The sequence below is a fragment of the Rhincodon typus genome, chromosome 7 (assembly GCF_021869965.1).
Source record: "Rhincodon typus isolate 14 chromosome 7, sRhiTyp1.1, whole genome shotgun sequence".
Taxonomy (NCBI): Eukaryota; Metazoa; Chordata; class Chondrichthyes; order Orectolobiformes; family Rhincodontidae; genus Rhincodon; species Rhincodon typus.
In genome coordinates this window covers 73,116,627-73,129,338 of record NC_063338.1, presented here as the reverse complement: position 1 = coordinate 73,129,338, position 12,712 = coordinate 73,116,627, and the positions used below count along the sequence as shown (strand labels likewise).

The 12,712-nt window shown below is 40.6% G+C and overlaps 1 protein-coding gene across 1 annotated transcript in view; it reads right to left on the bottom strand.

The window, feature by feature from the left end:
• Positions 1–12,712, bottom strand: part of kynu (kynureninase) — a 201,522-nt gene that overhangs the window by 116,251 nt on the left and 72,559 nt on the right. The gene's annotated exons all lie outside the window — the stretch shown is intronic.

Genomic DNA, 12,712 nt, shown 5'->3' with positions numbered 1-12,712 from the left:
CTTTTGCTCAAACAATTTTTTTTCCAATTAAGGTGAGTTAATCTGATTGAACACGTTACACTGTGGCATGATGTTTAGCAAAACCTTTCATGATAAATACAACTTCTGACAGCTAACAAAACATTTTAGAAAATACACCCATTTTAAATGGCAATCAGATCCATTTCCTATCCACCTGGCACACATCTCTTCATTCTATTAAAAGAAGGTTGAACAATGACATGCTCATAGCCTATCATTTCAAACTTTATGTTCACTGCAATATTAATTAATACATTTAATTCAGTGATTTTGCACGGTAGACATGCAGAGCCTAAAGAATACTTTAAAATGGGAAGGGCACAAATGAGAGTTTTTGGTTCACGTCCAAACCAATCATATAGGAAAATGTTTGAGCCGATGCACAGGTAAGTTTCCAATTCATCAGGGAAGGAATTTTTAAACCAGTACCTCAAAGAGAATAATCTCCAGATTATTCCCAGTTCCAGGCTCTTGTAAGGAGAGGAGTAGTTACATAGACAGTGATTTTGACTGGATAAGTTATCAAGCAGGGTTGTATTCAGATTCCTGAGCAGAGACTAATTCTGGGGGAAGATCAAGAGATCAGTTCAAAATTAATCAGTTCATAAGTTGGGGCCATTGTCTTTCTAGGAAGGTTAAGTAGAGGTGGGAGTAGTAATTAATTAATTTGGTAAGGCACTGGGAAGGAACATTAGAGAAATTTGAGAGCTGCAAGAGACAAACAGCACACATTTCTTCCAAGGTGCTCCATGTGACTTTTATGAACACCTAACCATTAAATTCTTTGACCAGAAGTTAAAACAGATGAGATATCCTGCTTCTACATTATTTCAAAGATTCCTGGCTGTTGATTTCTGGGTTTCTTTCATTAGTTCAATAGGAAGGAGGGAAGAACTGGAGCTATTGAGCTGGTTAATTTTGTCCATATGTAGGTTGGCCACTTTGGTACACAATACATAACGTGCTTGTTTTAAGTCTGTAAAATAGATTTTAAAGCAATATTGTACTAGAAAAGTCAAAATGGTGTATCACAGTTCACTTATATTTTCTGTTGATACCTCATTATTCCACATCACAATAGTTGCAATGTTTGCTGTTTGAAGAGTAATAAATGTTCTCATTTGCTTTCTTGAAAACATTCAAATGCTACAAACATGGCATTTGAATTTGTTGCTGCACGTTAGTGCAGCTGCTGTCATCTTTCCTACATGCTAAAATATGTTTTTAAGCCACATAAAATATGTAACATTGAAATGGCTTGTTGACTCATCTCGTGTGTTGGAAATCTGAAAGCATTCTGTATTGGCAGTTTGAAGTCAAGAAGATTGCAAAAGGCCACACAATCAGTATTTGTATTGAAATAGAAAAAAAAGCATTGCCTCAGAGATCATGAGGGGTGAATTCTTCTCTACTGCAGTCAGAGCCAGAGTAATGGTATCAACCAATTTTATTCTTCTTAAGAAGGCTAACGAACATCATCCTTTATCATGAAAGGTGTTTAAGATATGGAGGTGTTTTCAGCAACAGATAAGCTGAGGCAGAGCTGGAGAAAGACATTATTATCAAAGTGGAATAGATGGATTTAGAGAGAGAGAATATGGGTGCAGAAACTCAGCTAAGGGCTAATTAGCAATGTCTTCAGTTATAATTGTCAAGCAGCATAGTGTGAGGACCAATTCCTGGCTTGCAGCATCTGAAATGCAGTCTTCACACAGAAATTAGTAAAAAAAAAGACACTATGCTAGATTTAAAATCCACCGCAATGATTCAAGTTGGAGCTCACAGAAAAACAGAAATTATATCAAAAACGTTTCCAAAAACATGAAACAAGACATGCCGAAAATTGAATTTTAAAATTACAAGACATTCTGGTGCATACCTAGCTTAACAGAAAATGTGAAAAAGAGTGAAATCAAAGAGATTTTAGTTAAAGAACATGACATGCAGCATTGTATAAAACACACAATGACACGATCACATTTAGAGTCATAGAGTTATTGAGATGTACAGCATGGAAACAGACCTTTTGGTCCAGCCCGTCCATACCAACCAGATATTCTAAATTATTCTTGTCTCATTTGCCAGCATTTGGCCCATATCCCTCTAAGCCCTTCCTTCTCATATACCTGTCCAGATGTCTTTTAAATGTTGTAATTGTACCAGCCTCTACTACTTTCTCTGGCAGCTCATTCCAAAAATGCACCACCCTCTGCGTGAAAATGTTGCCGCTTGGGTCCCTTCTAATTAGTTCTCCTCTCACCTTAAACCTATGCCCTCTAGTTTTTGATACCTCCACCCCGGGGAAAAGACCTTTCCTATTTACCGTATCCATGTCCCTCATGATTTTATAAAACTCTATGATGTCACCCCTCAGCCTCTGACACTGCAGAGAAAATAGCACCAGCCTAATCAGCCTCTCCCTATAGCTCAAACCCTCCAAACCTGGCAATGTCCTTGTAAATCTTTTCTGAACCTTTTCAAGCTTCACAACATCCTTCCTATAGCAGGGAGACCAGAATTGCACACAGTATTCCAAAAGTGGCCTAAACAATGTCCTGTACAGCCGTAACATGACCTCCCAACTCCTATGCTCAATGTACTGTCCAATAAAGGCAAACATACCAAACAACTTCTTTGAGGCAGACGGAGTAGAATAATCAAGATTAGGACGAAATACTCAGAGTGGATGATCTGAAAAGTCTAACACACACAGACGAATGTCAGAAGCAGTAACAGGCGTAGGAAATTACATGAATTAAGTGTTTCTCAGCGCTATTAAACTAAGAAATGTTCAGTGCTCTCCCACCTTTGACTAAATGTTGAAGAATCAGGTAATAGCCTCCAGTTGAACAGTACAAGATCACAAAATCACAAGATAACTATGATGAGCAAGAATATTTTGTTTTAGTTCATCCATTTAGAAATGCCCAACAGTCTATAAAATAACTTGATATTTTCAGCACCAATGACATTCATTCTGTCACTCTTTCTTGAACAGCTTGTATGCTCCAACAGGGTTTCTTCTTAGTTGCTTCCTTTCAAGGTTGAAGAGTCTAAATCTTTTGGGTCATTCTTTATAATTTATACCCCAAATTTCAGGATCAACAGTATGGCTCATCATTTTCCTGCCTTCTGGTTTGAATGGCTTGAAGCTGGCAGTCATTATGTCAGCAAAACTGTCAGTGTTCACAATCATTACTTCATCAAAACTGATAACATCTTTGGAATTACACACATGCACAAAAGGAAACAGACATCAAGAAATTTCTGTCAGTGATACTATATTTGCATGATTGAGGTCCATCTCTTCTGAAACTGCTAATCAATCAGTGAATTAATGAAAATTGCCATTCTTACTCTGTTAGACTCGTTGCAAAAATTCTTGAAAAGTTACACATTGTTGAATGAGATTTAATCTGGGTTCCGAAAAGCATAATTTCTCTGACAGTGTGAAGTTAGTTTTGTACTGCTGAAATGTAATATTGTTACATTATAATAAAAAGTTCACTGTCTTTTTGGTTTAGAGTTTGTTTATTGCATGTCGCCTTCTAGTTTAATCCATTCATTATCATTTGTTTCAAATTCTGAGAATGTTAACACAAAATTAAGGATTATCAGTGTTTTTAACTGCTGATTTGCTGTCTGTGAAAATACCTCAATCTGAATGGCTGTTCACCTAGCTTTCTGATATCATTGCTGCTGGATGGCTGAAGATCTCAATGACATGGCAACAGAATAAACAACCATTAAGGAAGTGGTAATTAGTGCGTACACAGACTGGTAGATCTTTGTAGGTGATTAACTTTGCAATTGACAATAGGTGCTGTTGCTTTATTGTTGACTGCAAAATCATGTCCAATATTTCTACTGTGATTCAGTCAATAAAGTTGTACATGTTACTCAAGGTGTGTACTGACCAGAGAATTGCACAAAGATAGTAGGAACTGCAGATGCTGGAGAATCCGAGACAACAAGGTGCAGGGCTGGATGAACATAGCAGGCCAAACAGCATCATAGGAGCAGAGAGGCTGATGTTTCGGGCCTAGACCCTTCATCAGAAAAGGGGGAGGGGAAGGGGGTTCTGAAATAAATAGGGAGAGAGTGGGAGGCGGATAGAAGATGGATAGAGGAGAGGATAGGTGGAGGGGAAACAAACAGGTCGAAGAGGCGGGGATGGGGCCAGTAAAGGTGAGTGTGGGTGGGGAGTTAGGAAGGGGATAGGTCAGTCCAGGGAGGACGGACAGGTCAAGGGGGCGGGATGAGGTTGGTCGGTAGGAGATGGAGGTGCGGCTTGAGGTGGGAGGAGGGGATGGGTGGGAGGAAGAACAGGTTAGGGAGACGGGGACGAGCTGGACTGGTTTTGGGATGCGGTAGGGGGAGGGGAGATTTTGAAACTTGTGAAATCCACATTGATACCATTGGGCTACAGTGTTCTCAGAGAATTGTGCAGTTTTGTTTTTTGAAAGATATCTTCCAAAACATTTTATAACTTCGTTGATTAGTGCACTCTCTAACTGAAAATGTTACACAGTAAGTTTACTAACATTGTTAAGTCCCTTTCAACTGAATGTTAATGAGTTCAAAAAGAGTCCACATGCAAGTCTCTTTTTTTTCAATATGAAGTAGCTTGCATATCAAATTTCATCTGTCATTTTGTCGTCCAATTACAGATTTTATTTGATTCTTGTTGTGAATCCTCAAATGTCTATCCAATTTGACAGCTGCTACCACAGGCACCAAACCCCCCATTGCTTTTGTTTTATTGCCATTCAGTTTCTGACTACAAAGTCCTTGGCTATAAATTAGAAAACATGAAGGCCCTGTATTGATCCTGATACAGTACTTCAGTTTCTCACCCCCTCAACACACTTCATTTCCATAATAATTTCCTGCTCCTGCCTTTCACTTTAGCTTTTAAAATCCTTACCTAGTTTCATCAGTCACTGTGTCATTACCAGATTATCTTTATTACTTGTAATTAAACTGTATTGCATAAAATAAAATTGAAAGACTTTCAAATTTAAGATTTTGCAACTGACCTTCTGAACAAAGGGCTAAGAAAGCACTTCTCCATTAATTTTGTCATCAAAGGCAAAGGATGGACCACCCCCCGTGAAGCAACCAGAAAACTATTATACTTGATTGCACTTAAAGTTCTGAAATTGATTGACGCAGCGGTAATATCATTGCAGCTCTCCACTGCCAGCTTTAGTATCTATTGTCTAAATTTACTGCTGTCCTCTGCCCTCCAGTTGCCAATCTTTTCTGTCTCAGACACTTCCATTTCTTCAAAATTACATTCAAAGAGGATTAGAAGAAAAAAAATTAGTTCCTTCTTTTAAAGTGAATGCTGAAATGTATGGAAGTTACTATAAAAGCTTCCTTCAAAATGCTCTCCAAGATGCTGCCAGAGCAAATAAGAAATAGCTTCATTGAGAGTAAACACTTCAAAAACATCATCTCCACTCCCTAGTCATGAGCAGGTCTTACAGGAGAAGTGTAAGAAATTGGGATCATTTCTATTCATCCTTTTGTTCCCTTATTGTTTGAAAATGGTATTCACATGCATGTCTACAAACGCCTGTGTTGAAGCATGTCCGATGTCACTTTGGCGATGATATAAATACATGCTCACAGTGAGGTTGTCCCAGAAAGTTGCAGAGTAGGCAAAACAAGATGTTAATCAGTGTAAAACTCCAACTTGATGCCAATACTGACATTCAGAGCTCAAAATTTCAGCTGGAGGCTCTTTAAATCTCACAGCTAAAAATACGTTCAATAGCAGAAAAGAGCCCCCAGTTCTGTTCTCTGCACTCTCCAACTCTATTTAAGGGCATAGATCTTCAATTACTTATTGATTGATTTTTTTGGGGTGTTTACTGCATTAATTGAGGATCAATTAGCTCAGTTGCCTGGACAGTTGGTTTGGAACTGCTGATTGATGCCAATATCATGGGTTCAATTCATGTATTAGCTGAGGTTACCATGAAGGTCCCAACTTTTCAACCATGCCCCTCAACTGAGTTTAGTGACCCTCATGTTAAACACACTACCAGTTGTCTCTAATGAGAGAGTGGGATCATGGTGAGTTTACCTTTACCACATTGATTTTGAAAGCTCTTTCAAGTGAATGGCATAGTAGATGTTGAAAGAGTTTTTTCAATATCTAGTGCTCACTGCATGAGCTTTGCAATTGAATATCTGAACAAACAAATTTGGAGCAGGAGCAGGCCATTTAGCTCCATCATTTGATAAATCATGGCTAATCTGATTGTGACCTCAATTCCATTTTTCCCTCCTTCCCGTGATAGCCTTTGACTCCTTTGCTAATTGGGAATCTATTCACCTCTGCCTTAAAAAAACAATGGTGCTGCCCCTAATGTTCTCTGGGGAAGAGAATTCTGCAGACCCATTACCCCTTCACCCAGGAGAAAAATGTTTTCTCCTCATTTCTGTCTGAAATGTGAGACCCTAATTTTTAAATAGTATCCCTAATTCTACATTCCCCCACAGTGAGAGACATCCTTTCAGTAAGCATCCTGTCAACAATCCTCAGGATCTAAAATGCTTTAATTTTATATGCTGCAAGAGATGCATTGGAACTCCACTACCTGCAGGCATCCCTTCAAGTCACATACCATCCTAACTCAGAACTCTTTTCATTGTTGTTGTACAGGAGGGATGAGCTTTGAAAATATTCAAGAGTTACATTCCCTGCTCTGAATTTCTGTTACACAGCAATAGTGTGAGAGATTTTTTCCAATAAAAGCATTAAATTCTCAGCAAGGAATAGTATACTGTGTTACAACTTAAGTTTCAAATTGTATTAAATGACAATACTATATTTCTAATACTTGCTCGATTTTTCTCCACATCTTTTAAGAACCAAATTTGTGGTTTCCACTTACTGGGGTTTTATCTGCCTTTTGCAATCAAGATGGAGGCTTTCATCTTCCCATGGAAAATAGATTTTTTCCTGCCTTTCACAGACTAATATGCAAACCATGTTTTTCCCTGCTCATTTTAAAAGTGAAGTCCTTTAGCTGTGGCCTTAAATCTTCCTGTCGAAATCACAGTTTAAATGTTGAGCATCCCAGCCTTACAAAAGGTTTAAAAGTGTTCAAACTTTAATCCTTTAGACTCTTTCTGCAATTCTTCTACATTTTTCTTTTTAGGGTCTTAATTGGAGCCTGCGGCCTGACAGACTTTAGTGGGACACAATAACTAAATCAAGAGATTAGCTGAAACAAACACAAATCAAAATATTGTTACCAAGACACCCAATCCTCTTTTTTAATGTTATACCTAAGGACCTGTCCAATTAGTGGTAGGCGATAGACAACTGAAGACTTTTAACAAGATGAAGGACTTGTACTACATAACAAGGCTAGTTTTCATTCATTTTTCATTGTGACGCATCATTTATTACATGAACTAAGTACAATTAACATTAATTAACCAGTTAGGCATAATTACAACTACCAGGAGTCATATTTGTCTCCGCTGGGAAATCATGCAATATTAACTACTTCTTTAGCCAATGACTGTCGAAACATCATTGATTGGGTGGAGCTCAATACAGCTCAGCATTAACTCTTTCAGAACCGTTTCCTAATGCCACAACTTCACCGTGGACTAGTCACTGCCAGCATCTTACTACATGATGTAGTTTTGAATGTTATATCAGGAGGAGCTTCAGCTCTTGACCTTGTCCAACAGGTATGAGATACTGTCTCCCTGTATGTATGAGGAAAGAGTCAGCAGGGAGGATGGTCAAGCTGACCACTAAAGTGTGGTCCAGGAAGCCATTCAAGCAGGGGAGCAGAAAGAAAATTGATACTAATTGAAGATTCTATCATTAGAGGGACAGATAGAATCCTCTGTGAGCATGATCAAGAGTCCTGTATGGCATGTTGCCTTCCTGATGCTCAGGTGAAGGACATCTCAAGTCACCTTGAAAGGATAATGGAGACGGAGGGGAGGATCCACTTATCATGGTCCATGTTGGCACCAACAACATAGGCAAGAGAAGACAAGAGATCCTGTTTAGGAATATCAGGAATTAGGAACAAAATTAACAAAAAGGATCTCAAAGGCCAAAATCACTGGTTTATTACCTGAGCCATGTACAAATTGGCAAAGAGATAAGAAGGCTACCAAAGTCAACACACAACTAAAGTAGTGGTGTGGGAAAGAGCAGTTCCATTTTGTGGGGCACTAGCATCAGTTATTGGGACAGGAGAGAACTGTACCATTGGGACAGGCACCACCTGAAACGAGATGGGACCAAGATACCAGCAGAAAGACTAACTAGGGTAGTCACAAGGACTTTAAACTAGTTAAGTTGGGGGAAGGGTCAGAACAGCTTCAGAACAGCTTATTAAAGATTGCAAAACAAGTAATAAGAAAAAGAGTAATGGAAAGGGTCAGGAATCTAACTTCAATCACAGCAAATAAGGGGTAATTATGAGAGGGGAGCAGTCAACACAGGATAAGAGTGTACTTCATTGCACTTAGTATACGAAACAAGGTAAAGGAACTTGTAGCACAGATTGAAATTGGTGGCTATGATGTTGTGGGGCATCACAGAGGGATGCAATGAGATCAGGGCTGGGAACTAAATAGCCAAGATTATGTGCCCTATCAAAAGGAGAGGCAGGTGAGCTGAGGAGTTGGTTTTGCCTTGATAGTAACAAATGAAATTAAACCAACAGCAAAAAGTAATATCATCGGAAGCCATGGAACCGACGGGTAGAGTTGCGGAACTGCAAAGGGAAAAAGACCCTGATGGGAGTTATATGCAGAAGTAGTCAGGGTATAGGGCATAAATCAAGAGATAGAAAAGGCATGTAAGAAAGGCACTATTACAATAATCATGGGGCTTCAATGTGAAGGTGGACTGCCAAAGTCAGGTTGGTAGTGCATCTCAAGAAAAGGAACAGATGGAATGAATATGAGATTTTTTTGGAGCAGCTTTTGGTAGAGCCTTCTAGGCAACAGGCAATTCTGGATTTGATGATGTCTAATGAGACAGACTTGATTAGGGATCTTAAGGTGAAGGAACCCCTAGGGGGCTGTGACCACAATATGTAGAACTCACCCTGCAGTTTGAAAGGGAGAAGGTGGAATCAGATGCAACTGTATTATAATTGAATAAAGGTAACTACAAAGAGTTTGCAGTTTGTTCACAGGCGATGCAATAAGCTCAATACTCTTGTATGATGTTATATAACATTAAAGTGAATTGAATGGTAAATAATGCACAGCACTTCATATTTTTGCAGTGATAGTAGCGTTAAATATATGAATATTTGCACAAAATTCATCACTGCAATGTACAACAAAGACCTTACAATCCACAAATAGATCAATTACGACAGATGAAAAAACAAATGTCAAACTTAATTACTTTTTTTAATCTTTGAGAATTTAGGAGGAATAGTTAGCAAATTTGTGGATGACACCAAAGTCGATGGTACCGTCGACAGTGAGGAAGATTATCTAAGATTACAAAAGGATCTTGATCAATTGGTCCAATGGGCTGAGGAGTGGCAAATGGAGTTTAATTTAGATAAATATGAGGTATTGCATTTTGGTAAAGCGAACGAGGGCAGAACATATACAGTTAATGTTAGGGCCCTGGTTTGTGTTATTGAACAAAGAGAACCGGGGTACAGATACACAGTTCTTTGAATGCTTTGTCATAGGTAGATAGGGTCAAAAGTCATTTAGCACACTCGCCTCCATTGCTCAGACCATTGAGTAGAGGAGTTGGGATGTCATGTTAAGGTTGTAAGATGTTGGTGAGGGCACTTTTGGAGTTCTATGTCCGGTGGGATTAGGACCGGAACATAGTGAAAGCCTGAACCCCAGTCTGATCCACCCCCTATACCCCTTACTTTAATCAGAAGTGGCCAGAAAAAGGCACCAGAGTAGAAGATTGTTCAGGATAGGAAAAGAAGCCAAGATAATATGTTAGTAAGAAAAAGTGGCCCATATGGGCCCAATATTGCTGTAATGATGAAATGGGACCAGGATCCCTAGGACAAAAACATTGGGAGGATTTGAGGAAAATTCAAGGGAAGCGGGTTTCCAAACTTGAAAAATCCACAGCAATAATATGTTGTCTGGGACAATTGTTGGGAACTGAGAAGGAATTGAAAAAGGTTTGTAAAGAATTAGAGGACACGAAGAAAGAAGGAGCGGAGTAAAAACGGAAAAAGTGCAGAGCAACAATGGAAAAGTGCAGAGCAGGATCAAAGAAATCAGGCCAACCTATCACACATGGGGCAATTCCAAACGCAATGTGAGAAGGAGTACCAAGACATCCAGTGCGCAGTATCAGCTAAAGAGGCTGTTGAGAGCAAAGTATGCCAGTTAAAAAGTACATATGTAGACCTACAAGCAGCAGTAAGGGTAATGCAACAATCCAATAAGGAAAAGAAACAGGCAGCTGCAGACCACACTAAGTGCCTGCAGGAGATTGAGAAGTTAAATTCCCTACTCTCAATCCACAACGGGATAATATGTGCACATTGGGATGTTATAAGGGAAGAAGAACAGGAGGTGGAGGGCCATTGGTGGTGGACTGGGATGAGCTCAGTGAAGACACACAGCAGTATGCCATGTGCTCGAAGGATTGGGATCCACCGCCACCCTTCCCAGAGAAATCAGGCTCTTCAGCACCCACCCCGCAGAATCCCATGCTGTAATGAACCCGATTACACATGAAAGTCTGGTCGGGGATGCTGCCAATGCCCCAGCAGTAACATACACTACCCCATTTACAATAGCACAATTAGCAGAAATCGCCAAAAAAATCCCAGATTTTGAGCCATCAGCAGATCCATATGTAATCTTCAATAGGGTCAGACACCAAAAGTTTTTGCATGAGCGAAATGAGCAAGAGGAGGTAAAACTCATTGTAATGTGTTTCAGCCAGAGAGTGCAGTCTGCAATCCCAGCCCCTCCAAATGTACGGGAAGGCACCCCAGCTGATATGAAAGGGGCAATACCAACAGCAATTGGGTACAATAGAGGAGACCCTGTAGACGGACTTAACAAATGTAGGCACAAGAAGGGAGAACACTTGACTGCCTTTGCAGGACGTTTGTGGGTACGTTTTATGGGAGTCTGTGGAGATTTAGACAGAGGTCAATTATCTGAGGCTGACACAGAAAGTGGGCTAGGACTTTAGTTTCACATGCCACCAAAAAGAGTAGGAAGGCATGTGAGAACTTCGATCCCACAGAGCCAACTCACAATGAGGCATGGGTTGTGAGGAGAATGTCCTGGGCATGGGAAAAGGAAGTCTGTGAACTGAACAAAAATAAAACAGAGAATGGAGGGAAAATGCATCCTTTCCGAGCCTCCAACCAGGCTCCAGTGTGGAAGAATGAAGGAAGAGAAGGTAATGCTTATCAAAAGAACCCAGCTTCACCTCACACAGCCACAAGGAGAGATAGAAGGGCACAGCAGAAGAACACATGGCAGTCAATGCGGTGCCACCACTGCGGGCACCCAGGACACTGTGCGAGAATGTAGAGCCCCTGCACAGCCGCACTTGCAACAAGAGGGACCACCGAATGTGACAGGAATAAGGAGTAATAGAAGGAGGCACCAACTCCCATCAGAAGGTCCAATTCCGCAGGCTCCGGTCCATGCCAGGGACACTAGTCAATCCTCAACCCCCAAATTACGAGGCATCTGCATGACAATGTCAGGCCCCTGCCTCCCCATTATGGGTCTGTGGGATAGTGTTGTCAATGGCGAGGTAGGAGGCTATCCTGTAGGATTTCTTTGGGGCACCGGAGGCTCCCGCACAACCCGAAACACTTCAAAATTTAATGATCTACCCTGGCGGACCACAGGGACTGTTGTTTTAGGTGGATTTACTGACCATGAACCTATAGAATTTAAACTAGGCAATATTACATACCACCACCCAGCTATCTTAGTTAACCTTCCCCCAGAGGCAGATTTTATGAAAAGGTGTAATCTTGCCTTTGATCCAGTAAATTCCTGCATGTGGAAGATGTCCCCGGCTAGCAAGGCACCACCCGCTATCTCAACAGGAAATTATGTTAATCGGATCAGTACAATAGGAGAGTTTCTGTTCAATCCCCTAACAATGACCAAGGATCCAGCTACACTAGAAGTGATTATGAAACACAAAGGTGTATTCGCCCAGCATAAACATGACTGCGGGCGTATACCGGGAGAGGTGATAATGATGGGACAGACTCGAAACCGCAAAGATCATACGGTTTTCCCAGACAGGCAGAAGGGGACGTAGCCAAGATGATTAACAATCTTTTACAACAAGAAGTGCTGCGTCTTGTAGCCTCCACTAATAATGCTCCAATTTGGCCTGTCAGGAAGTCAGATGGTTCATGGCGTTTAACTATTGATTCCTGGGAAATCAATAAAGTCACCTTCCTCACTGGACCAACAGGAGCGTCCAGCCCAGCCACAATAATGAAGCAAGCCCCACAAGCAAAATACTTCACAGTACTTGATATTAGTAACTGTTTGTGGTCCATACCCTTACATCAGTCCTGTCAGTATAAATTCGCGGAGATAGTAGGAACTGCAGATGCTGGAGAATCTGAGATAACAAGGTGTAGAGCTGGATGAACACAGCAGGCCAAGCAGCATCAGAGGAGCAGGAAGGCTGACGTTTTGGGCCTAG